This window comes from Nymphalis io, chromosome 7 (genome assembly GCF_905147045.1).
Source record: "Nymphalis io chromosome 7, ilAglIoxx1.1, whole genome shotgun sequence".
Classification (NCBI taxonomy): Eukaryota; Metazoa; Arthropoda; class Insecta; order Lepidoptera; family Nymphalidae; genus Nymphalis; species Nymphalis io.
The window spans coordinates 7444797-7470529 of NC_065894.1; the positions used below are offsets into that span (position 1 = coordinate 7444797).

Consider the following 25733-nt stretch of genomic DNA (forward strand, 5'->3'; position numbering starts at 1 on the left):
ATCTCGGAAAAGTTCGAAGGCTTATTGCCAATTGACATTCAGACACGAATACCAGTAATACCACACAGGGTCGTGATCGAAAGAAAGAAAGATCTTCGGTGTTTGCGAACCGGCGTTGTGCCATAAACGTTATCACTAACTTAAGATCAGGGCGGATCGATGGCTTGATTCGCCTCACGAAATTAAGGAAATCGCTCATGGGGATATTATTCTCGGTAAAAGATAACATCTGCTCTGGATATAGAGGATTTTCGTTGTACTTTTGATAGGACTTTTTCCTTTGAAAGTTTTCTTAGTTTTTCCGCTTTGACACAATCTCCCTGGAAGTTGTTTTGGTACTTTTTTTACGATGAAAGCGTTTATCTTTTGTTCATTTTCTTTGTGGGTCTTCCCTTTTATATGTTAAATGAAATCAGTATTCATATTTATCCTTGTTTTCGTAGTATCAATTTACATTTAATCAAATACGTTACATCGAATAGATAGTGTTTTTTTAATTATTTTTATATATGAAGTATTTGAAAGATGAAACGAATTTAAATGAGGTCCATTAACCCGAGATATGAAAATATCTTTCAATAACAGGTGACATTTTATCTATTTTTTTTTTCGCTAGGAGCCGTGGGTGGTCACTAATTGCTTGCTGTCAGTCTGTAGCTGAATGGCAATTTGTAGGTCAGATTAAGAAACGGATCGTGTGTCAATTAATTTTATTACATAGATATACAGATAGACATTATAAATTAGATTAGTAGTTTTATTATTAATCTACATAAGAATATTATTTAATTTTAATTATATTATCAAATTCATTTATTTATGATTATATACATATGTGGCAGAATTTCAGTGAAATTAAACACATGCCGGTGTTCCATTCCTTACAATGTTTTCCTTCACCGTAAGCACGAGATGTATTATAAACACAAATTAAGCACATGAAAATTAAGTGTTGCTTGGTCGAGTTTGAACCCACGATCATCGGTTAAGATTCACGCGTTCTAACTACAGGGCCAAAAGGCATCTTTTTCCGAGTATTTAGGTATAAGTATTTATAAGATATCTATTTTTTTACTTTGGCTATACTTACAATTTATAAAAAAAACACTGTTGATAATAATTAATAAATAAGCCTACATAGTACTGAAAAAGTATACATTATTAATAATATTATAAAAACAAATTAACATGACATTAAAGACAAGTGCTGCCATCTAGTGACACGTGACGTCTTTTACTAGGACTAATATAATATTACAATCATAATGTCGGTAATACAACAAATAGACTATTATTTATCTTTATTTGAATTATCAAAGTAAAAGATGAAACCGAATAATATGTTTTATTAGATATATTATATAATAAATAATGTATAAATTTCAAACTCTATAATGCGTTCGATGATATCCGAAGCCACCATCAAAGAAATTTATGCAAAAATATTTACATTTTATTCATAAATAATGCATTGATAAATTTTTCGGTGATTGCTCTGCTCTGAATAAATTTAAAATATAAAAACGCTCACTCTAACCCTTTTCTGTTTTTTACCACTTACAATTTTTAATTAGTAAATCAAATAAATCAAAAAAGTCTACAAATTACAATATTCATATGTAGATAAATGACAACAGTAACATCTCATAAATAGAACAAGTGACAATGTGGTTTGCGGGCTAAAATACCTGTAAACACTTTTGTACGTATGTATATACAAGGAATATATATAAGGAAACAAAGACACTGTAATGAAATAAAAAGTTTCTTTGCCATTATGACACGAAAACGTGTATTTAGAGAAAACGTAAAATATATATGCACGATACAGATATTAGATTTTTTTTTTATAGAATAAAGGTGGACGAGCATATGGGCCACCTGATGGTAAGTGGTCACCAAACGCCCTTAGACATTGGCATTGTAAGAAATGTCAACCATCGCTTGTAGCGAATGCGCCACCAACCTTGGGAACTAAGATTTTATGTCCCTTGTGCCTGTAATTACACTGGCTCACTCACCCTTCAAACCGGAACACAACAATATCAAGTACTGCTGTTTTGCGGTAGAATATCTGATGATTGGGTGGTACCTACCCAGACGAACTTGCACAAAGTCCTAAAAAAATAAATCAAAATGATTACGTCATTTATAACGGTTAGTAATTCTTTAACGATAATTTACTTATTTCATCGACCGCCTGACCTAACAACGGACAGGATAAGCTATTGAACGAATAAGACGAGGAGAGGGGGAAGAGAGGTAGCTAGTAGAAAGAAGTAAATCGTTATATATTTAATATAAAATTAAAATCAGAGCAAAACCAAATTTTCTATACAGACAAAGCAATAATTCTTGTTACAAATATAACTGACGTAACACAAAGCAGTTCCATTTAAAGTGCACGGTTTAAATTTTATTGTACCAGCGGTCTACCAGAACGTCATTATTGTTTAAGAATCCTCTTAACATTTGCAGTCCTTCGTCGTACCCCGTCAACAATTATATTCGTCTGATGACATTACGGGGAGGGGGTTGGACTTTCGGCGAACAGATACAGATCATGACTTTAATTGTACGTGGCGCTAACGCAACGTTTCATCTTCACGTTCTGACGCGGCTAGTTTATATGGCGCTATTCATGTAATCTAATGAATTAACTTATATTTATATAAATATTTTGGGTGCCATGGGAAAATATTTCAAAGTCGAATACACATACATATATATGTGCAACGTTTTAATATGTAACGTCGACAATTTCGCTTCTGATGCTAAATGAACATAAATAAATAATAACTTATTTGCAATGATACATGAATATGAAACGCCTTACAATATAAAAGAGATATAAAACATAATATTTAAACGATTTAAAATAATAAAATAAAATTGTTAATAATTTAATCATTAAAAAGGATATAGTGTCAGGAATGCTTAATAATAACAGTTTTATTTGTTCAGTCACAGACCATTTAACAGAGGAAACAAATTAAAAAAGGGCGCGTCTAACTATAGCATAATTATAGCTATCAATTTGAACATCATTGATATTAGACGACGTCGTAAAACAGTTATTGCCGTGCTTACTAAGAATTATTAATTTAGTCTAATTAATTAAAGTGTATGTCTCTACTAAGTATGTAATATTAATATGTAACTTTTGATTCATGTAGAACTTGTAGGGGATATTCTGTTTTGGTTAGAGCTTAATTACATAAAATAATAACTGTAATTTCTTTTGGGTAACTGTTTTAAATAATCATCATTGCTGATATATATATGATACATGACCATATATGTGGTAATTTTAGATTGAAATTCATCAAATTATTTCAATATATTTAATAGGCGGCATTGTTCGTCTACATGGCAACACTCTCTTACTTAAAAAAACGCCTATACATTCCGTGGTTTTCTAACAAAAATAAAAAAAAAATAGTAAACAAATAGCTTATGATAAATTTCTGTGTTTTATTTAGAACAACAATTATATAATATGTATAATAATCAAGACTACTTATTCTCTCTCTCTCTTACTTTATTTAACAACAGCCATGAATTGTATTTTCACCAAACATTTTCTATTGGCCTCTCTAGAGCTTTAAATTTTAATTTCTAATTAATTAGAGATCACATTTTATTTGATCCACGTTTGATCGTTACTAGGGTATTATTTATATAAAAAAGCGTTGCATGTATTGCGTGATGTGCGCAGTAAGCGTGATGTGTGCACAAAAAGACAATCCATTTAAAAAAAATCAATTGTTTTTGTCCCTATAGCGATACTAATCTCCCCTACTCTATTATTAAATCATGCAACGTATATTACTTCTATATATTTATGCATTTCGCATAGTTTTATATTAAAATGTACTAAAAAAGAATAGTCGGTTAAATCTAGGTTCATAATATGTTTTAACGCGCTTTTATCAGACTATAATCTAGTTATTCAATTTGAAAAAAATATATATTAAATAGCCCATTTATTGAAATTTACACTAGATAAAATCACACACAGTTACAGGCACAAGGGTCATAACATCTTAGTTGTAGGCGCATTGGCGATGTAAACGATGGTTAACATTTCTTACATTGCCAATGTCTACGAGCGTTAGTGACCACTTACCATCAGATAGCCCATTTGCTCATCCGCCTACTCAATCTTTTCAATTAATATCGTCCTTACAAATGTTACTCTCCTTAAGTCAAAATATTCTTAAATAATGTATACATATGTAAGCCCACCATTATTTGCGTCTAATTTAGTCAGTGTTGATTTGGTCGTTTTCTCATTAAACTAAATGCCGGGTGGCCGTCACTTGACGAGAGGAAATTGTCCTCTGGGATAAATAAAATTTGACTTCAGTTTAAATTGTCCCGTATTAATATGCTTTATGGAAGCTGTTTAACATTAGCATTAGAAAATACAGGGTTCGGAGAAATTCTCTTCGCGTTCTGAAATATATAGTCGGTGTTCAGAAATATTTCTCTTGTTGAGAATTTTATTTCTATATAATCGTCAGTGAGAAAATAAAATAGTGACGTCATTTTAGAATGTAGGAAATTAATTGCGGTGGCAGTTATATCATTATATCTTTAAATGCACATTACATTTAGTGGAAGTAAAATGATATAAGCCGATTTCCATTTAAGATAATTTGAGATAAGATTATATTATTTTTGAATTAGAAATTGTATTTAAATAATTTGATCTTATGAATATTAATGAGTAATTTAAAAAAAATGTTGCATTCAGGCAAACTCAAAATATACTATATTCTAGAATAATCTTACAACAATCATCATCATTTTTATGTCGTCATTTTTTTAGACAAGATAAACGTAAGGCAACCGATCCACCTGTATACCGAAAAAGAGCAATTCAGTATTTATTCTTTAAGTGGAAAACAGTAAAAAAAATATACATTTTACATATCCTGTATGGATATCCACGAATATGTATTCGTCAACCCATTAATGATTTTTAATTGTATTCATCCAAAGTGAAAAAAATGGAATCTTAATAGAATAATATAAATTAAATTTCATATTCTATGGTTATACCCGTTACTGCAGGCGAAGGTTTTAATTGGCATACGTTCACAAGTAAGTCGACCAGATTGTATTATAGAATCGATTACAGTGCCCCGGCAATAATATATTGATTTTGAGGAGACGAAAGATCGGTTTTAATATTAATAATCGTTGGGATCTGAGGTTACGTTACATATAAATATACCGTTATATACTTCTAAAATGGTATTGTTTAAGATGAGGAATGAAATTAAATGCTAAAGAAAATATTATGTTCTGTAAAATTATTTTAATAAACATTAAAATAATTCTCAAAATATTTAATGGTCAATGTCATTTGATTCTCTTAATCATTCCTGATTCAGAAAACGTTTGACTGAGGCCATTTATCAAGAAGGCTTTCGATTTTAAATGTAACAGCAATTACAATAAAATTATATTCTAATACTAACCTGGAGAAATCTAATAAATTTCGCATTAAATCCGTAAAAGGCTTTGAATAATTGTAATTGTAATTAAAATGAAATAACAATTAAGTCTTGGTAAATTGTCTGCACTGTAACTTTATAAATTTACAGTGCAGACAATTATATTTAATTTATTATATATAAATTCTTAGCACTAAAGTATTGATAACATTATTCACAACTACACACAAACTACAATTCATGCAGTAAAATATAATATATAATATAAAATTGTACTAAGTAGATATATAACTAATTTCTATTCATAGTATAACAAAATCATTCATTTATTTTGTTCTGTTGAGCCTGTATCTCGTTAGGCTAAGCATAATTGAGTAATCCCTTATTTGGCATTACCATAAAATTCATTAGATTAATATACTACAAGTAGTAGACGATACTGATTATCCGTAAATAAATTATAATTATTTAACTAAAGTTATTATTTTATTTGGGACGGTATAAAAGATTATAATTTAAATAAATAACTTAAAGTGCGCAGAAGATAATGATTCATTGATATATAATAATGCTATCTGTATTTCTAGTATAATGAGATGGCAATCCGAGACGACCGAACGCACAGCCTTACATACTTGTATTGTCCGTGGTTCGAACCCGGTACCCTCAGGACTTGCAGTAATATAAGCTAAACAAAGATTGCCATTAATTTTACTGAATCACTATAGAACCCAGACCCAATACTTACTAAAAAGCAATTTTAGCTTAATGATTAAATTCATTCAATATCTAATTTACTGGGACAATAGACTGCATAAAGAAATATGTAAATTTCTCCTTTGTGTTGAATCGTTAGAGCGGAAGATTATAATTATTTAAAAAATGCTAATGTTCGTATCCGATGATTTTCGCTGCTTTGTTTTCACCCACTGAATCTGATTTTATTTTATTTTTAATACCTTTAATAATATGTTATTTCGTACCTTCATGTAATTACATGCTCAATGTACATAGCTTCATTATTTGTACAATTAGATGCTTTTTACGTTATAAATGAGCCACCCTATTATATTTAATTACATTTTACAATATATATAATTTACGAATTATTAAATTTTCACAAAAACTTTACATTAGTAATTATTCACATTCTTTTGTGAATATTAACCGATAATTAAAAACAAAAAAAAATATTTAAAAAATAACGAGCTACCTAATAGCTTGTTAATTAAATTTTATGGGAGACTGAACTTTGCCATTCAGTGAGTTCGCTATCAGCGTCTTAAGCTTGAGACAGACTTAACGCTAAAATTGCAACACATTTCATTTCAGTCATCGCTTTTATCTACTAGACCGCAGGATTATCTTGAACAATTATATCGTATATAAGCTAAAAAATAAAACTTTAAAAAGTAAAAAATATTATGAATATTATAAATGTATTAACGATCAAAAATTAATAGTAAGATTTATAAAAAAATCTCGACAGTATAATGTATTCGACATTATATTATAATTTATAATACAAAATAATATGATTATTTAAAATAAAACTCTGTCGTGTCGGGGAACCGCTCAATATCAAACTACATACCTACTTACATATATCCTTGTACCTACTTGTATTACCTAGGTATACCTAATGTACCTAATGTTCATATTTGGTAGGTGGTTAGGTCTATAGTTAATTTAATTGATTATTTATTTTAAAGTAGTTTAATATGGAGCGGACCCCTACACGACAATGTTTTAATTTAAATAATTATATTATCTTGTAAATTCATTCCCTTCCCCATAACTACCCCCCTCTTCCTCTTCAAACAGCCAATTTTGTAACACACAAATCAAATCGTTTCATTTGATACAACACTCGGATATATTCACTTACCTTCGTTTATTCATGCCATCTTCCACCCCTATAACTATAAAACGGCTGAATCAATTTTCTTCAATAAGCCTAAAACACTCGACAAAGAAATCTTTCAAATAAAAGCAACTAAATAAAAATCCGTTCGAGAGCTACGAACTCACGTATACTGCAAACAGAGATACAGACACGCACGTGAAACTTATTTTAGTAGTAACAGCCTGTTAATGCCCCACTGCTGGGCTAAGGCCTCCTCTCCCTTTTGAGGAGAAGGTTTGGAGCTTATTCCACCTCGCTGCTCCAATGCGGGTTGGTAGAATACACATGTGGCATAATTTCAATGAAATTAGACACATTGAGGTTTCCTCACGATGTTTTCCTTTACCGTCAAGCACGAGATGAATTATAAACACAAATTAAGCACATGAAAATTCAGTGGTGCTTGCCCAGGCTTGAACCCACGATCATCGGTTAAGATTCACGCGTTCTATCCACTAGGCCATCTCGGCTTATAACACCACTCTTTTTGCGTCTGGGGTTAAAAAAAAGCAATTATTTAATAACAACCTTTATATAATTTTTAAATTAGATTTTCTAATGAAATTTTGTCTATGTTTATGTTAAGCCAAAAAGGATTTTTAATTAGTTTTAAATTAATATGTGTAATAAAGAAAAAACTTATTATGTGATGTAGAAATACCGTTATACGAATACTGTACTTAAGAAATTACTAGCAGGAGTTATTATGGCCTACATACAATATCTCTTATCGTTTCCAGGCGTGTCGACGGTCGTTATTCAATATAATGTCACCCCGGTTTCAGGTCATACCCTAAGACGCGTATTAGCGGAATATCTTTCAGGAACACACATACAAGATAACTGTTCTTTCTTTAAGTCATGCAAACTTTGAGTATTCGTTATAATAATTGTTAATTTAAAGAAGTTGGTATCATATCGTAGTTTTAAAAATATTTAATTAAAAATGACATTAAATAGTCTGAATAATAGATATTATTTTGAAGATTAAAAATTTATATATAATTTATAACGATAAAATATTTCTTTACTTGAATGATTATCCATTTAAAAATATCAATTCAAGTTGAATATTTGAAAGGTATTAAAATTTACATTTAATAGATCTAAATATATCATACAAGTCAAGATCGCTCTTGGATCGAACATGTGGATGTTAATCGAAGATCAAGGGTTCAAATCCTGGCAAGCATCACTGAGTTTTCATGTGCTTACTTTGTCTTTACAATTTATCTCGGTTGTGAATAAAACATCGAGAGGAAAACTGCATGTATCGGAAACGATTCAGGTATAACGGGTAAACCAATGACGGAGTGGCATATTTTTTTGTGCCTGTAGTTACACTAGCTCACACAACCATCAAAGCAGTACTAATCGTAAGTATTGATGTTTAGCGGTAGAATATCTGATGAGTAGGTCGTCACCATCTACCCCCAAGTGACAATAATATTGGTCGAAACTGTACGATAAAAAGAAAGAAATATCTGCTTTGAAGTGAGACATTTACTTAAAAAGATCACAAAAACCTCCATTTTTTTATGTTGAAAATAAATCAGTTTTATTCTATCAGTTATGTACAAACAAATACATAAACATTTCTACAAAAATATTTATGTCTCGTTGAGTGATTAAATATTTCGAATGTACTCTATATATCACTAGCAATGATTAAATCAACGTATTCGCAAGTAAAAAACAATCAAACATTATTGGTCACAATATCGAATATATTGTGACCAATAATGTTTGATAGCAATACAAAAATCAATTGTAACTCACGAGATAAAACGTACATAACTGCATCGAATAAACCACGTACGTTTTATTTCAAGTTTATTTACCATTGGAAGATGTATTTAACTCGATAAAGGAGTACCTGTTTACAATGTTTACTTAGCACTTTTGAGCGTTGGATTAGTGGAATATATTTCTCTGTTTGCAATCGCGAAATGGAACATAAAGTTTTCAATCGACTATACGAAAGACAATCCGTTTCGATTTCAGCGTTCTTTACATTTGGTACCTTTAATTTATTCGTATCTAGTTGCCTTTGATCGTTGAGAAATAAAAGGATTTACTTGAACGAAGTCTGAGTGATCCGGGTAATATCTAATAATGAGACACATAAGCCGCCTTCGATCGCCTCTTCGCTTATTGAGTCGGAATTTTCGATTAGTCTGTGATTGATTGAAGAGACTTGTCTTCCGAGCGACGTGCGTTTTATGATCGCTTCGACTTCTTCGATCAATATCCTTATGCAGTATAAAGAAAAAAATAAAAGTTACTTCGTGCTTAATGCGAACATCCTTATAATTATATTTATAGACCTAATTTTTAATAGAAATTAATTTATTTTTCTTAGTCAACCAGTGATATCTGTTTTTTAATAAGTGAATATATATATATATATTTACTTTATTTTTCATACATTGTCTTACAAATTATCTTTAATTTAGATAAATATGATGTAATTTTATGCGACACAGAATATGTGAGTAAAAAACATGTTTCTAAAGGAATCTGAGTCTTGTTTTAGTTATTCTAGAAAAATTAACTTAACGAAAATGTCGTAGATCTACGGTACGAATAATGATATTTTCTGTATACACGTTATAAACTTACTTCGTTTATTTGGATGTTAGCTACGTTTTTTTATTCCAAATAGAACCAACAATAATACATAAAGGTCAGATATACTGTCACAAATGAATGTGTCTGTAAACGATGGTTTTACTCACAAAGGCTCATCAAGTTATAAGTGTATGGTAATCGTCTTGAATATGTCAGCTGCAAGCATGAGATGGCCCAGTGGTAAAAATGCGTGAATCTTATCCTATGATCGTAGGTTCAAACCCGGGCAAGCACCACAGAATTTTCATGTGCTTAATTTGTGGTTATAATTCATCTCGTGCTTGACGGTGAAGGAAAACATCGTGAGGAAACCTGCATGTGTCTAATTTCACTGAAACTTTGCCACATGTGTATTCTAACAACCCGCATTGAAGTAGCGTGGTGGAATAACCTCCAAGCCTTCTCCTCAAAAAGGGAGAGGAGGCCTTACAATATACTTTGCAATGTAGTTGTCACTTTATTCATAGAAACATACACATTGTTTGAAATCAGTTTTCTATAATCATAGGTCATGTAAACTAAAAAATAAAAAAGCCATCAAATTAATAAATAATCAAAAATAATATTAAATACAAATTACCAATTTATTAAAAATTTAAAAAGAAACAATGCATCTTACAATTTTCATATACTATATCCGATCCACATAGTCTTAATGCAATTTGTGATAATGCAACGGTCTAGACCACCACGCTATGACTGCGTGCCGACGGACCACGTCACAACAATTTAAAGTTTACTATTAGGAAATATATGGATTACACTCGCGTTCATCAAATAATATATTAATAACATCATTTGACGTTTTTCAATTTTCGCCTGCTACTAACGCGATTTGAAAATTGAATACTAAAAACTACTATATTCGTACTATAAAAATAGAATTAAAAAAAATCCCAAATGGCACGTTTATATAAAATAAATATATAATAGATTATAAATTAAGCATATTTTTTTTCTTTTGTTGCATTAAGTAAGCCAATGTATTTATATGTACAAGATATACATATGTATATCAATCAGAGATATTAGTCATTTGTACTTTTAAACTTACCGAAATATTGTTAATTTTTTTTATGGTTGAAGTATAAGTTGGTTCGATAAGAAAATTATCATCTAATATAACGATATCTATTAAGCCGTGGATATCGAGGATTTTAATTTTATACCCTTGCGTAAAATCTATTTAAAATGTACTTATTTTATTAATTGATTTATGATATATGTTGAAACTTTATAGAGCAAGAATGAAAAGAAATTATGGAATGCCAAGAATAACGTATAAAAAAGTGTTTCGTTTCACTTTTATTTTAGACATGCGAAATATTGTTGGTAGGTGGTAACTGGAGGTATTGCTTCACGTTTTTTTTAAATATCAACGTCTAGGAGCAAAGGTAATTAATTACTCAGTTCATAATGAAGCAAATTAAAAATTAATTATTCATACTTTGCTCAATTAATACTATAAATTACCAAAAATATTATTTATATTACGTTTTCGAACGTCTGACGTGAAGTATAAATCTGCATTAAAATTTCACGTGCAATACGGTGCTATTTCATTGTTTCATACATGCCTTAAGCTGAAATCTTAATGACGCTCTCGTTGTCGGATGTTGTGGAATTTTTAAAAACCTTTTTTTAATCCTGTATTCTACTCCCTAATGAGTAAAAAACCAAGGCTTTGCAATTGGGGTTCCGTGAGAGAATATAGCTAAGTAAAAAAAACTACGGTAGTTCACGTTTATTGCATCATGTAAACGGTACGGATTTTTATTTGTCTACGATTCATATGTTTTATGTTGTGTACCTGCTGTCGTTTAGAAATGATATAACGTTCTACTTCCACTGGTCTAATGGTTAAGCGAGGTTCTGAGTTCAAATTACGTAAAAAGCCATTAGGTTTTTCTTATGGCTTAATAATATTAATTTTCGTAGAATTTAAATTCAGAATACATCAATAAATTGAATAAGGGTGTGATATTCTACCGCAAAACAGCAATACTTGATATTGTTGTGTTCCGGTTTGAAGGGTGAGTGAGCCAGTGTAATTACAGGCACAAGGGACATAAAATCTTAGTTCCCAAGGTTGGTGGCGCATTGGATATGTAAGCGATGGTTGACATTTCTTACAATGCCAATGTCTAAGAGCGTTGGTGACCACTTACCATCAGGTGGCCCATATGCTCGTCCGCCTTCCTATTCTATAAAAAAAAAAAAAATAGAAAGGAACAATCAATATATCAAACCATATTTTTGTGAGAGAGTGCCTATTAATAGAATAAGCAATAAATGATATTTATGTAGTCAAACAATTAACTGTAAGAATAATAACAAAGGTATATACAAGTTCTCATTATAATTATTATACTTTATGTATAAAATAAAATAAAAAGATTACCGATTCTAAAATTAAAGAGGCATTTGTCCGATTTTGAACCCGCAAATTTTAATTGAAGCTCTCATGTTAAATCCATTGAACCACTTCAGCTCTGAATATAATAATAATTAAATATAACAAGCTAAACTGTGCATACCATCTTATTCATTACTTACTCTACGAACAAGCGCATTAAATATTAACTCGGCAAATATTAACAGAGATTTGCGTAACACGGGTGGAGATTGTGCGCTTAGTGTACGCAATACATATAAAATATTAACTTGAAGCAAAAGATTTCCATAGTATGTTATAATGCGACCCCGCGGGGCTTGCTCTTCTAATTACGACATGTTAGCTTTTAAAACAATCCTATCGCTTCTATTATGAGTTCTATATAGCTTTATTTTCGATGTAAATACCTTACATACTTATTACAGTAAGAAAAAAATTACAATATGAAGGCTGATAATGAGTCACCTGATAGTGAGTGGTCACCATCACCCATAGACATTGGCGCTGTAAGAAATATTAACCAATCCTGATATCGCCAACAAAATTTAAGTACTAAGAGGTCCCTTGTGCGTTTAGTCACACTCACCTTTTCAAACCGGAACATGACAATACTAAGTATTGCTACCACCAAGTTGATTTCCCGATGGGTAAAAGTCTACTTTTAAGGACAAGTCTTGCAGCTAATTCTACCATGCTGTTCAACAGGAAGTTGGTGGATATACTTATGGCAGAATTTCATTACATACACATACGATGTACATACTCCATTAACTTTGGCACGAGATGAACTATAAACAGAAGTTAAAAACAAATGCAAAGACTCATAGTGACATTTGTCCGGAATTGAAGCTACTGTTAAAAGTTACTTATTCTATACGTTGAGCTATTTCGCCTATATAGCTAAAATTAGCAACGTAAAAATTTCAAGTTCGATCGTTACCTCGAGATTGAGTTTTGTCAAACTCTAAAAACTTAAGCCATAATTCCGTACTTACTTAAGAACTTAAGAAATCTTACGTAATATTATTTTTAATCATCAATTATGTGAAATTCTTCAATTTCACAAAAAGTCTACCTATAATATATTTTTTTAAGGTGTTAAGAAACCGTGGTGGCTCATCCGGGCAATTACCTCTAATTTTTTATGTACTTATTTAATGTTTATAATTCATCTTGTTGCTCGGCGGTGAATGTAAGCACATGTAGGTGTAGAATGAAAATTTGCCACATGTGAATCCACTCTCATCGGATCAGCGTGGTGGAATAAACTCCAGCCATTGTCCTCAAAAAAGGGAAGACCTTAACCCAGAACTCAGACATTAACAAGAAAACATAACATTTTCAAGAAAACATTCAAACATTATTCACATCCAATGAAAGAAGCGAAAACATGAATCACTAAAAACAATTCTAATACGTACTTGTTATGGCATGGCTCATTGCATAATGTTACCTTGTTTTTTGTTTCTTCATCAGTTAGTACTGAATTCCATTTACCTAATTATTCATCGGTCAGGACTTTGATTCGAACAGATTTTATTTATGTTGAGGGCATTTTTCCACAAAGCACGCGAGGTCAGCTTAAGAGGGAGGAAACGACTTTGGCCTAATCCGCTGACTTTTATTTATTCAGTGAATTAATCTCAGCATGCCTGGGGGTGGGGACAGTAGACCTTATTTCCTGTCGCATGAGAATTCGTTTCCATTTCAGCCTTCGGATTAAATCACACGAGGTTCGAAGATACACTCAAAAAAAACATATCACAGAAGCACTTTTATGATTGCCGATGATGATGATGATATAAGCGATTTTAGCTCAATTTCTTTGTTACAGACCTTAATTTAATAAATCATGTGGTATATTCAAGCGTTTTCTACAAAATATATAGTGCCGTTTAAAATCTATAATTTTGAGTAAAGTTTCGCATACATTAATATGTAATTCTAGGAAAGCAAGCAGCGAAACATCCATTACGTGTGCGGTAATTTATTTATATTGTATCCTGTGTTCAACCACATATGTAATTATGTCAATTTAACAATAAATTTAAAATTATATATTATAAGTACTTTATTGCAAATAAACGGATAAATAAATTAGTAGTCTTTAATATTTAATTAATATAGCTGTTTAAAAAGTCGGATAACGTCTATGGTTACAGTTTCATCTCGTACCATCGTTTCTCGAACAGACAAAAAGTCCTGTACAAATGTCCAGAGAAATTTATAGGTCTCACATATAAGGCCTTTGTATGAATTGAAAAGTGGGTTTTTCACATAAATTAATCACGTCCTATTTTTTTAATGTCACTAAAATGCGAAATTGTGTTTTTTTTTTAAGTGAGACTTATTTGTACGCGACATAAAGGCTAAAAGTTAAGGTAAAATTTAAATACAATAAAACAAAAAAAGATTGTTTTTTGATATGAAACGCCTTCTAGTAAAAATAATCTAACGTAAAAATGTTTCATAGCTATTCATGTTCTGCCTTCTGTTATATCGTGTATGGATTGCTTGCATTTTTTTATATGATGAATAATACTTTTTGTAAATTGAAATCTAATCTGATCTAAAATGTTAAAGTGTTTTTAAACTTGAAGTATTTGGATATTATATTTCCTAACTTAATTGAATATATACCTAGATAAATCATTATATATTATTAAACAAAGTCCCTTAACGGCGTCTGTCTGTCTGTTGGTCTGAATTCGATGAACTCAAAAACTATGGAACCGATTTTCATACGGTTTTAACTAATGGTCTGATTCATGAGGAGGGTTTAGGTGTATAATTCAATAAGGATAAAGTCATGCCGACTTAAAGCGTCACTGAAATGTGCCGCATATACCTATAACGATATAAGCGTTTTTTGTAGAGCCTTATTCTACCCGTGCGAAGCCGGAACGGTTTTTTTTTATAGAATAGGAAGGCGGACGAGCATATAGGCCACCTGATGGTAAGTGGCCACCAACGCTCATAGACATTGGCATTGTAAGAAATGTCAACCATCGCTTGCATTACCAATGCGCCACCAACCTTGGGAACTAAGATTTTATGTCCCTTGTGCCTGTAATTACACTGGCTCACTCACCCTTCAAACCGGAACACAACAATAACAAATACTGCTGTTTTGCGGTAGAATATCTGATGAGAGGGTGGTACCTACCCAGACGAGCTTGCACAAATTCTACCACCAGTGGTTAGCTAGTCAAATATTAATATAACATTCAAGTTTCGTCAAAATTGAAATTACTTAAAAATCGAATGAATTATTTTTATTAAAATGTGAAAAACAGTAGTTATTCAAAATTGTAAGCGCATTTCAAAGTTAGAAAGCAAAACAGAAGAAATGAGATCGCGTGATCCCAATAGATTGAAATCCTATTCTTTACTTGCATTCGTATATTCATGACTCATTGAAAATTGTGATATTAAAGGCAAAAGATTATAAGAATTAGTCTTATTGAATAAAGGCCGCGATATAGATATATCGTAGGAAATTGACTAATAATCATAACATTTTAATGATACACGCATCAAAATAGAGTATTAACGTCAGTCGGTTTTTGACATTTCACGAATTTGATTCGAAGTGAGTTATAGGATAGCATAATTAAAGTTTAGATATTTTTAATATATTTTATTCGAACTTATGTTTTCTTAGATTAGCTATAGCAGCCTTCTATAGCTCAAGGGAATACGCACCTCCTGAGTTAGCATTCTTAACGGTGAAGTTTTTAATTGTTGTAGTCTTAGTGTTTATTGATGAAGGTGACTTACCACTAGTGAGTCCATTGGCTTACCTAAAATTATTAATAACAATAAAAAAACTTCACCAGGTGAAAGGGCTTTGTGCAAGTCCATCTGGGTAGGTGCCACCCACTTATCACATATTCTACCGCTAAACAGCAATAGTATTATTGCGTTACGGTTTGAACTGACTTACGGGTGAGTAAGCCAGTGTAACTACAGGCGCAAGGTACATAAAATCTTAGTTCCCAAGGTTAGTGGCGCATTGGCGATGTAAGGAATGGTCAATTCTTACATCGCCAATTTCTGTGGGCGGTGGTGACCACTTACCATCAACTGGCCCATTTACTCGTCTGCCTATCAAATAAAAAAATATATATCAGAGAAGCGAACGAAAAGTAAGATTTTTTTTAATACTGTTTTAGTTATCAATACAATTTACATGATAAAGCCAATACGTCTAATATTATAACAAAATAATTAACTTATTCGATATATTATATGTTTAACGTGTTCAGATACGATCTAAATAATAATAATTTCTACAACTTATAAGGCTAAGCAAAATGATATTAGTGTAGTAATTTTGAGTCACGTGTCCAATTTTCGATTGTACAATGGAACCTATTCTGATTTCGCAAGCAATTTAGCTTAACAGGGAAGTCATTAAGCAGGTTTGGTACTATTACTCGATATCACATATTTAATAGTGAATTTTAGTTTCTGATGCCAAATATTTAGTACATAAAATTATGTTTAGTAAATTCGATGTAAAGCCAAATTAAACTAATTATACTTAAGTGATGCTTCCCCGGATATGACAGCGCATTCGTTTTCTAACCACTGTGCTATTTCGACTCGCTTAAACTATTCTTACTAGAATTTAATAACAAAAGTTACTAATTGAAGTAGACTTGAGATACACGTATAATTTGATGTTGGCAGCGTTCACTGCATGCTCACCACAGGTAGCTTCATTCCTTATTGCCAACAAGGAAGTCTCTGCATATCTGCTGCACGCTTATATTTGCTAATTACCCACCCGCTAAACAATGTTAATAAGTAAGGCCGTAAATGTAAAATAGTCATGATAGTAAATACAGGGCTATTATGAAAGAACATATTTTCACTGGTGGTAGGGCTTTGTGCAAGCTCGTCTGGGTAGGTAACACCCACTCATCAGACATTCTACCGTAAAACAGCCGAGACGGCCCAGTGGTAAAAACTCCTGAATCTTAACTGATAATCGTAGGTTCAAACCCGGGCAAGTACTACTGAATTTTCATGTGCTTAAATTTGTGATTATAATTCATCTCGTGCTTTACGGCGAAGGAAAACATCGTGAGGAAACCCGCATGTATCTGAAACTGAAACTCTGCCATATGTGTATCCACCAAACCGCATTGCAATGCCAATTTCTATGGGCGTTGGTGTCCATTACCCATCAGGTGGCCCATATGATCGTCCGCTTACCTATACTATAAAAAAATACTCAAAACTCGCCACAGAAAACAGTCGTGAAATGTCAGAAAGTGTTATAGGACATGGACCATGACCATCAAGAATACATGCTCCACAATAGTATATCACCCTGAGGTGCTTGTCAACATTTCATGTGTGTGTAATGAAGTTTGTTCTTACAGAATGGCACTTATTTTTTTAAATTGCTCGCTAGTAAAATAAAAATAAAATAAACAGTCCTAAATTTGGTCACAAATAAATAATTTAGGCTTGATAATAATTTTTAGTATCGTAGCTTAGAGAAACAATAATATTTTAATATACCTCGCTGAAATATAAACAGGTCAGTATCTAAATCGAAATTTCAAAGAATTCGCCCGTAAACCGAATGAATTGTTAACCGCTGATGTATTTATTATCACAACGTTGGAAAACAGAAGAATCGAATGGTATTCCTAAAAACAGAACTTTTATAGTTATCCGTTTATTTCTCGCCATCCTTTGATCGTGTGTGGCCCGTTATATAGCTTTAACTGGAATTAAATTAATGGTATTTTTACTTTGCCAAAGTTTGTAGTCAAAATTTGTTTATTAAATATTATTTTATGAGGGATAAATTGTGGTTAAACAGTTTGTATAACGATGATCATCGACTACAGTTGACTATTTTTAAAGTTTATCGTTTCGACTTTTTATCTTGCCTAACCTAACCTAACTATGAAGACATTAAAAAACATGTTGTCAGTTTTCTAAATCAATCGGAGTTTTAACTACAATTTTACATTTGTCGATGTGATTTTGTTAACCTTAGTTAAAATTACGTAAAGTTAATTTTACTATGCACGAGGTATACTGGTATAATTGTTATGAAGATATGATCAATACTTATTAATAATAAATCACTCTCTGAGCTTATTCAAAACCTTAAATTATATGAGTTCTCTTTAATTCGGATTTAAGACGGTAAATGTCAATATTAAAGCTATCTGAAATTAAACAAAAATTTTGCTTGCTTTCGGACATTTTATGCGTATTTTAAGAACGATAATCAAATTTCGAATTTGGAATATTTTTTTTCTGTATTTCGATAGAACAATGACTTATTTATATTCTGTAAATGTGTGTCTTAATTAAACAAAAGGGTTGAATTTGTTTCAAGATACGGACTTCCGATTTCGTTGGCACAAGACGGTTATTTGAATGCGGGTTGAAAACTGGTGTAATAAAATAAAATATGCAATAACCGTCAACTCAACAACAAAACATACTTAGCAGGTAAACAAATGTGGCAACGCTGCCCATCTTATGGTTTCCTTTAGGGTTTGTCGCATTAACTATACCAACGGCATTCAATTATCAAAATACAAAGGTGACCGCACTAAGTGGAATTATTTGTACTCCGCCCGAAACACAGGAAGCATACCTTCGGTTTCATGTCGCTCTGTAAGGGCTCGTTCATATTGTGACTTTGGTTAATTGCCGTTGGGATAAAAATAGACTATTGTAATAAAATAACATAATGCAAAACATAAAATGTTTTATACTAGAAAAATATAAGAAATAATATTTTTCTTGTATAAAAAATTTAATATATTATCATTCCCTCACAAATAAGATACGAAGTGAAGTGTAACTAAAAAGTGCTGCTGGAAATAAAAAGGACTACTAAAAAAACCTAAACAAATATAGTCTAACAATAATAGATTTTTTACTATTAGAGACTCTTATTTTTTATTTTCTATCATAAAATTCACCCTTGTATTCACTGCACACTATGTATGCCGCTTTTAAATATAATTATTTGTACTCAAGCCGAAAAACAGGAAGCATTTAAGCTTTGTTCTAATATCTTGCGGCATATAAAAGGAATATAAAAACAAATGACGGTGCCTCATTACGACGATGTTATAAGGAAACGCCAGGCTGTTTATCGATCATTATATATTGATGTTTTGAATGTTTGATTATTTACATCGCTATTATAAAATATTATTTCCTGTATTTACCGATAATTTTATTTTGTAATAATAGAATATCCGAGTTCATTATTGTAGAAACAACCACACAACATCTTCATAATAAAATTAGTGTAGCGTTATTCGCAGATAAGTGTATGAGTGCGTTTTCAGCGTGACATGTCTAATTCGTAAAAGTGTATGATCTTATTTATTTGTGTTGTGATTGAGATGAAGCACTGTGATAATTATTACCCTAAATAACAAATATTTATAAAATCCTGTCATAGTTCGACTCTAGATTATTTAACGAATGCTTCCTCTACATATTAATTATTAATTACGTAATTAAACTGGTATTATTAAATACAAATATATATATATATATATATATATATATAAGACTATATATATATATATATACTATGACACGACAAGGAGAACAATGCATTCGGACTTTGGACCACAAGGCAGCAGACGGGTAGAATTAATTCGTCCGTAACACTTAACACAAACAACATGTAAACTGTCCTAGTTTCCACGTTTTAATAACAAAATAGAATACAACTAACATAATATTGTTGGTTTTTACCAAAATATAAAAATAAATTATCTTCAGATATAAGCGTGTGGTTTGAAGAATGAGTGAGTCATTGTAACTACGTTTTGTCTATTAAACATATTAAGATTTGTTTGATGGCAATTTTCTAGTTAAATCAACAAGAATCGTGATGGTTTTGTGCCTCCTCAAAAGTTCCCTTCAATGTTTCACATTTGGGCATACGTCAACGAGTTATTAGTACATTACAATTGTGTTCAACATACAACTAGTTCAACGTGGACAGCACATAAAAAACATGTATATTTCGATAGAATCAGCAACAAGACACATACAGTGTCTATTCGAAAAGTATTTTCCTCGCGACGAAACATTGATAAACTACTATGTTATATGCCCAGAACGAGATAAATTTATCAGAGCTTTAATTAAATACAATCTATTTACATAAACAGAGTACACTAACTAATCCTAAAATCGAGTAACTTGTCAAATCCGTTCGAAAAACGTGGGCGAAGATACCCGAGGCCAGACGAATAAATCTGTCGTATAAAGAGTGTGGCTACTTCGAGGCACGGTCAAAGTCTTAAATAATCTGATATATATTTATCATTTTTATTGTTTAAAAATCTTTGATTAAATTAACATATTTTTATGTTAAGCATTGTATCCTCTCAATCCTTCGGAAAATTTCAAATAAGAAAAAGTCAAGAATATTTGCATCATCAATAATTTTTCTTTAAAACGTCTGCGTATACTCTATATGTCTACTGGTGGTAGAGCTTTGTGCAAGCTCGTCTGGGTAGGTACCACCCACTCATCAGATATTCTACCGCAAAACAGCAGTGCTTGTTATTGTTGTGTTCCGGTTTGAAGGGTGAGTGAGCCAGTGTAATTACAGGCACAAGGGACATAAAATCTTAGTTCCCAAGGTTGGTGGCGCATTGGCTATATAAGCGATGGTTGACATTACTTACAATGCCAATGTCTAAGAGCGTTTGGTGACCACTTACCATCAGGTGGCCCATATGCTCGTCCGCCTTCCTATTCTATAAAAAAAAAAAAAAAAAGTATAAAATGTAATTCTCATAAAATTCCACAGTTTATTTTCTATATACAAATACGTATATAAGTATAAAATGCTATACCATATTTTATATCCCATCAAAAAATCTTTTCGTGATTAATGGGAGAGCAGGGATCTATTGTTTCAGCTCGGACTCCATTCCGCGATTTGCATATCAAAGCTCCTCAAGGAATGTCTAATAGAAGTTTTTGCATTCGTAACGAACCGCGAGAATCAATAAGAGTTAAATGAAGCGAATTTGAGTCACTCTGAAATGAATACAAAACTTTATTTCAAAAATTAAATTTCGTTGTATTTTAAAATATGCTTGACAACTACGAACATTCTGATGTAAATTCAAGTACCTACAGCTCTTACACAACTGTGGCGCATTTTAAAAATGATTACATTTATTATATATAGCTTATGAGAATAATATATTACTATAAAATAATATAGGACATAACCCGCAGCCGTCAACATAGTCACTGCAAAAGTTGTCAAAATATATTAACGAGTGCCCTTGAATTTAAGGTTTGCCGAATATTACATGTTGCAATTATGACGTTACTTCCACTTTTGTTAAATCTATTTTTCCTCTTTTAGTCTTAAGGCTGGACACACAGCTGGGCTTTTTTGAGGAGAAGGTTTGCAGCTTATTCCACCACGCTGCCTTAATGCGGGTTGGTGGAATACACATGTGGCAGAATTTCAGTGAAATTAGACACATGCAGGTTTATTTACTATGTTTTCTTCACCGTCAAGAACGAGATGAATTATAAACACAAATAAAACAAAGGAAAATTCAGTGGTGCTTGCCCGAGTTTGAACCCACGATCATCGTTTTTTTTTTTTTTTTTATAGAATAGGAAGGCGGACGAGCATATGGGCCACCTGATGGTAAGTGGTCACCAACGCTCTTAGACATTGGCATTGTAAGAAATGTCAACCATCGCTTACATATCCAATGCGCCACCAACCTTGGGAACTAAGATTTTATGTCCCTTGTGCCTGTAATTACACTGGCTCACTCACCCTTCAAACCGGAACACAACAATATCAAGTATTGCTGTTTTGCGGTAGAATATCTGATGAGTAGGTGGTACCTACCCAGACGAGCTTGCACAAAGCCCTACCACCAGTAGGGCACCAGTATCGTTTAAGATTCATGCGTTCTAACCACTGGGCCATCCCAGCTTTAGTCTTAATTAGCGGTTATTTTTACTACTTACTAAATTACAAGTTTATACATCATTATGTTGATTTTTGATTATTTATCTTGTATTAATAAATGTTCTATGTGTGCTACACAGAACTAACGCTAACACAGAAGGAATTTACATCGAAGATACTGCTCGACATAGCTTATTATCAAATAATGTATTATATTTGTTCATATTATTAGATAGGATTACATATGTACAGAAAATGTATGATACAGATACAAAATAAAACAAAAAATCATTTAACGATAACAAACATATAAGCAAATTATTCTTCTCTAAGGTAATTTGTTAAGTTTTGTTAAAAATCATACATTTCTTAATCTTTATGATTCATATTATCTGTTGTATGTCGCGCAACAAGTGAATAATCTAAAAATAATTTGACATTCGTCGTGATATGCTAGTTTGTAATTAAATAGAACTTAATCATTATTTCAATTCATTGAAAATTAAAGCAATTCCGTACAACGTATTTTAATAATGCTTATAAACTAATGACGCAATAATACAAACAGTAGGCGGAAAGCGTAGTGCGAATAAATTTAGAATTCCTCAGATTTATTCGAATTATATTGAATGAATATGCTTCTATTATTTGTACTTTTGTTTTAGTTGTATAAATACAAAAATAAATACGTATAATTTTTTTTAATTAGTTATGCGGACAGACAAATGGTCCACATAATGGTAAGTGGTCACCACCTACTATAGATATTGGCGCTGTAAGAAATATTAACTATTCTTTACATCGCCAATGCCTTGGGAACTAAGACGTTTTGTCCCTTGGGGCCGTAGTTACACTGATTCACTCAGCTTTCCTACCGCCAAACTATTGCTTACTTAGTATGTAATGAATATTTGATGAGTGGATTGTACCTACCCAGACAGGCTACCCATCTGCCCGTCCACCTACCTAGGCGGTAGCAGGTATGATACAAAATAATATATTATAACATACGTTATATAAGTTTCATAAGGAATGCTTCAGAGTAAATTATAAACGAATGGTATATGGTATCGATATATAATAATAATGACATACTTTCATCAGTAACAATTTAGTTTCAATTACAAGTGGGTCATTTGGCGGAGATGAATTTCGTTTATGTCTGTAACAGTTTCAAAATATGCTTTTGTAGCCAACTAAAATTTAATAAACACTGAATAATTTAATTTAGTGCACCACTCGTGCGTGGATGATGGCCAATAAAAGCAATTTTATGGTGTTTTTATTATGATGCATAAACGTGAATCACCTATAATGGGCCTATGGCAGAAGAGAAAAATATACGCTTTTCAATGAAAATATGAAATTACACAATTTTAAATATTAAAGATGGTAAAAACAATAATTTACTGCCTCATCTCCGAAGCAGAAGCACTCGACTTAAAGTGGGCACTCAAAAATTCATTATAGCGCAATGATAGCTCTACTTTTTCAGCTCTTTAAAAAATTCTTTCTTCTTTACAAGAACACAGATAAGGATTGTAATGGACGTTTAGTTGAAGTAGATACAAATTATAGGGATTATTAATTGCTACTATATATAAAAGCTAAGTCTATTTTTCGAAGGAAGTAATTCATTGTTTTATTAAACTTTTCATGATTTGTCAAAAACAAAATATTAAAAAATGTCCCACAGCTGGGCTAAGGCCTCCTTTTTAAGAAAAATAAATATTTGCTATCGATACATTCAAACATTTTTTGCAAATATTAAAAACAACTTGAAAATCATTTTAAATTGAAACATTAATCAACAAATAAATTTTGAGGAAGTCCCCATAATTCTTCCTGACACAGCAAACGGGCTCCAACAATACACCCACACGGCAATTTATCTTAATTCATTTCTAATACAACATTACTTAATGTTTAGGAAGTGCATTGCGTTTAATACTTAACAACTTAATCCGTGCTCATAGATAAGACAAAAACGTCTTATGCGACATAAGGCTATTTGGATAAAATTTAAAATGTAATTTAGTTTATTTACAAGAAAATAATAAGAAAAAATATCCAAACGCATCAGTCGAGTTTAACACACATTCAAGTATGACCCTTACAGTAGATTTACTAAATAACCTTTTAAGTAGGTCATTGAAAAAAGGTAGCAATAAAGTGACTGTGATAACTGATCTATTTGACTTTTTTTAATTTTTAGTTTTTAACTTATGACATTTGACTATAAAATCACTTAAATTAAGAACGTTATAAATACGTATTTTTTATTCCAAAGTGTCTATCGATGATAAACAAAATAATTATTTCGCTAGACACTAAGCAACATTATATTTCGTCGACAAAGTTCATTTTAATTAATAGCAATTAAGACTGGTATTAATATGTTAAATATTGAGAGCATATGCAACACTGAATGAAAGAAACAAAAATATTCATCATATTATTATATTTGTTAAATGTTCGGACTAATTATGTAGACAAACATTACCTTAACATACTCCAGCAGTTTCTGATGTTACTGTTTTTACTGTAACTGTATACATTGGTATTGTCTCATCAATGATCAAAGCAACAGCCTGCTTCAATGCCAAAGGATCCCAATAAAAGGTTTGGAATCAATACCACAAATTGAAACATTAAATTGCAAAATTTTTATAGAACACATGCAAGTTTCCTCACGATGTTTTCCTTCAACGCCGAGTATGTAATGAAATACAAACACAAATAAAAAACATGAATATTCACTGGTGCTGGTGCCTGGATTTGAACTCGCAAGCTTCAATTAAGATTCAAGTAGTATGGCCAACATCTCGGCTCCAGACTTTACATGTACAATATGTACATATAATGTACAATATGTACATATAAAGTCTTTATACGTCGTGATCGAAAAATCAAGACTGTCTTGTCTTTTCATGTGCAATTCCTAGAGGTTGTAGGAGTTGAGTGGTATTCCACCTGCATTATTTATCGCGTTTCATTATTAACTGCATATCGGTCTTAGATGGCTATCGTGTGCACTACACGGAGCGAGTTGCACGCGCTTTCGAGTAAGAGAGATAGGAATCGTGTTGTGTATGTGTCCGTTTTAAAATACGACGCGACATATTATGATCGAAGTATTGAATTACGAGTATGTTTCTAGTCTATTTATTGATGGCTCGAATTAATATTAATAATAATAGAATACTTCAGTATACATCTAATATATTATGCAATCTTAGTAAATAGGTAGGCTGAATGGCGATTATGTCATCTGATGGTAAGTGGATGCCACTGCCACTACATTTGGTAAGAAATATTAACCATCTCTCATATTGTCAATGTGCAACTAACCTTGAGAACTAAGATGTTATA

General features: G+C 31.6%; 1 protein-coding gene across 1 annotated transcript in view; it reads left to right on the plus strand.

Moving 5' to 3' along the window:
• The first annotated feature begins 6915 nt into the window (after nucleotides 1-6915).
• Nucleotides 6916-25733, plus strand: part of LOC126769354 (proteasome subunit alpha type-3) — a 147925-nt gene continuing 129107 nt past the window's right edge. Inside the window, exon 1 of the mRNA XM_050488054.1 lies at nucleotides 6916-6927. The gene's annotated coding sequence lies outside the window, so the exon portion shown is untranslated. The remainder of the gene's footprint in view (nucleotides 6928-25733) is intronic.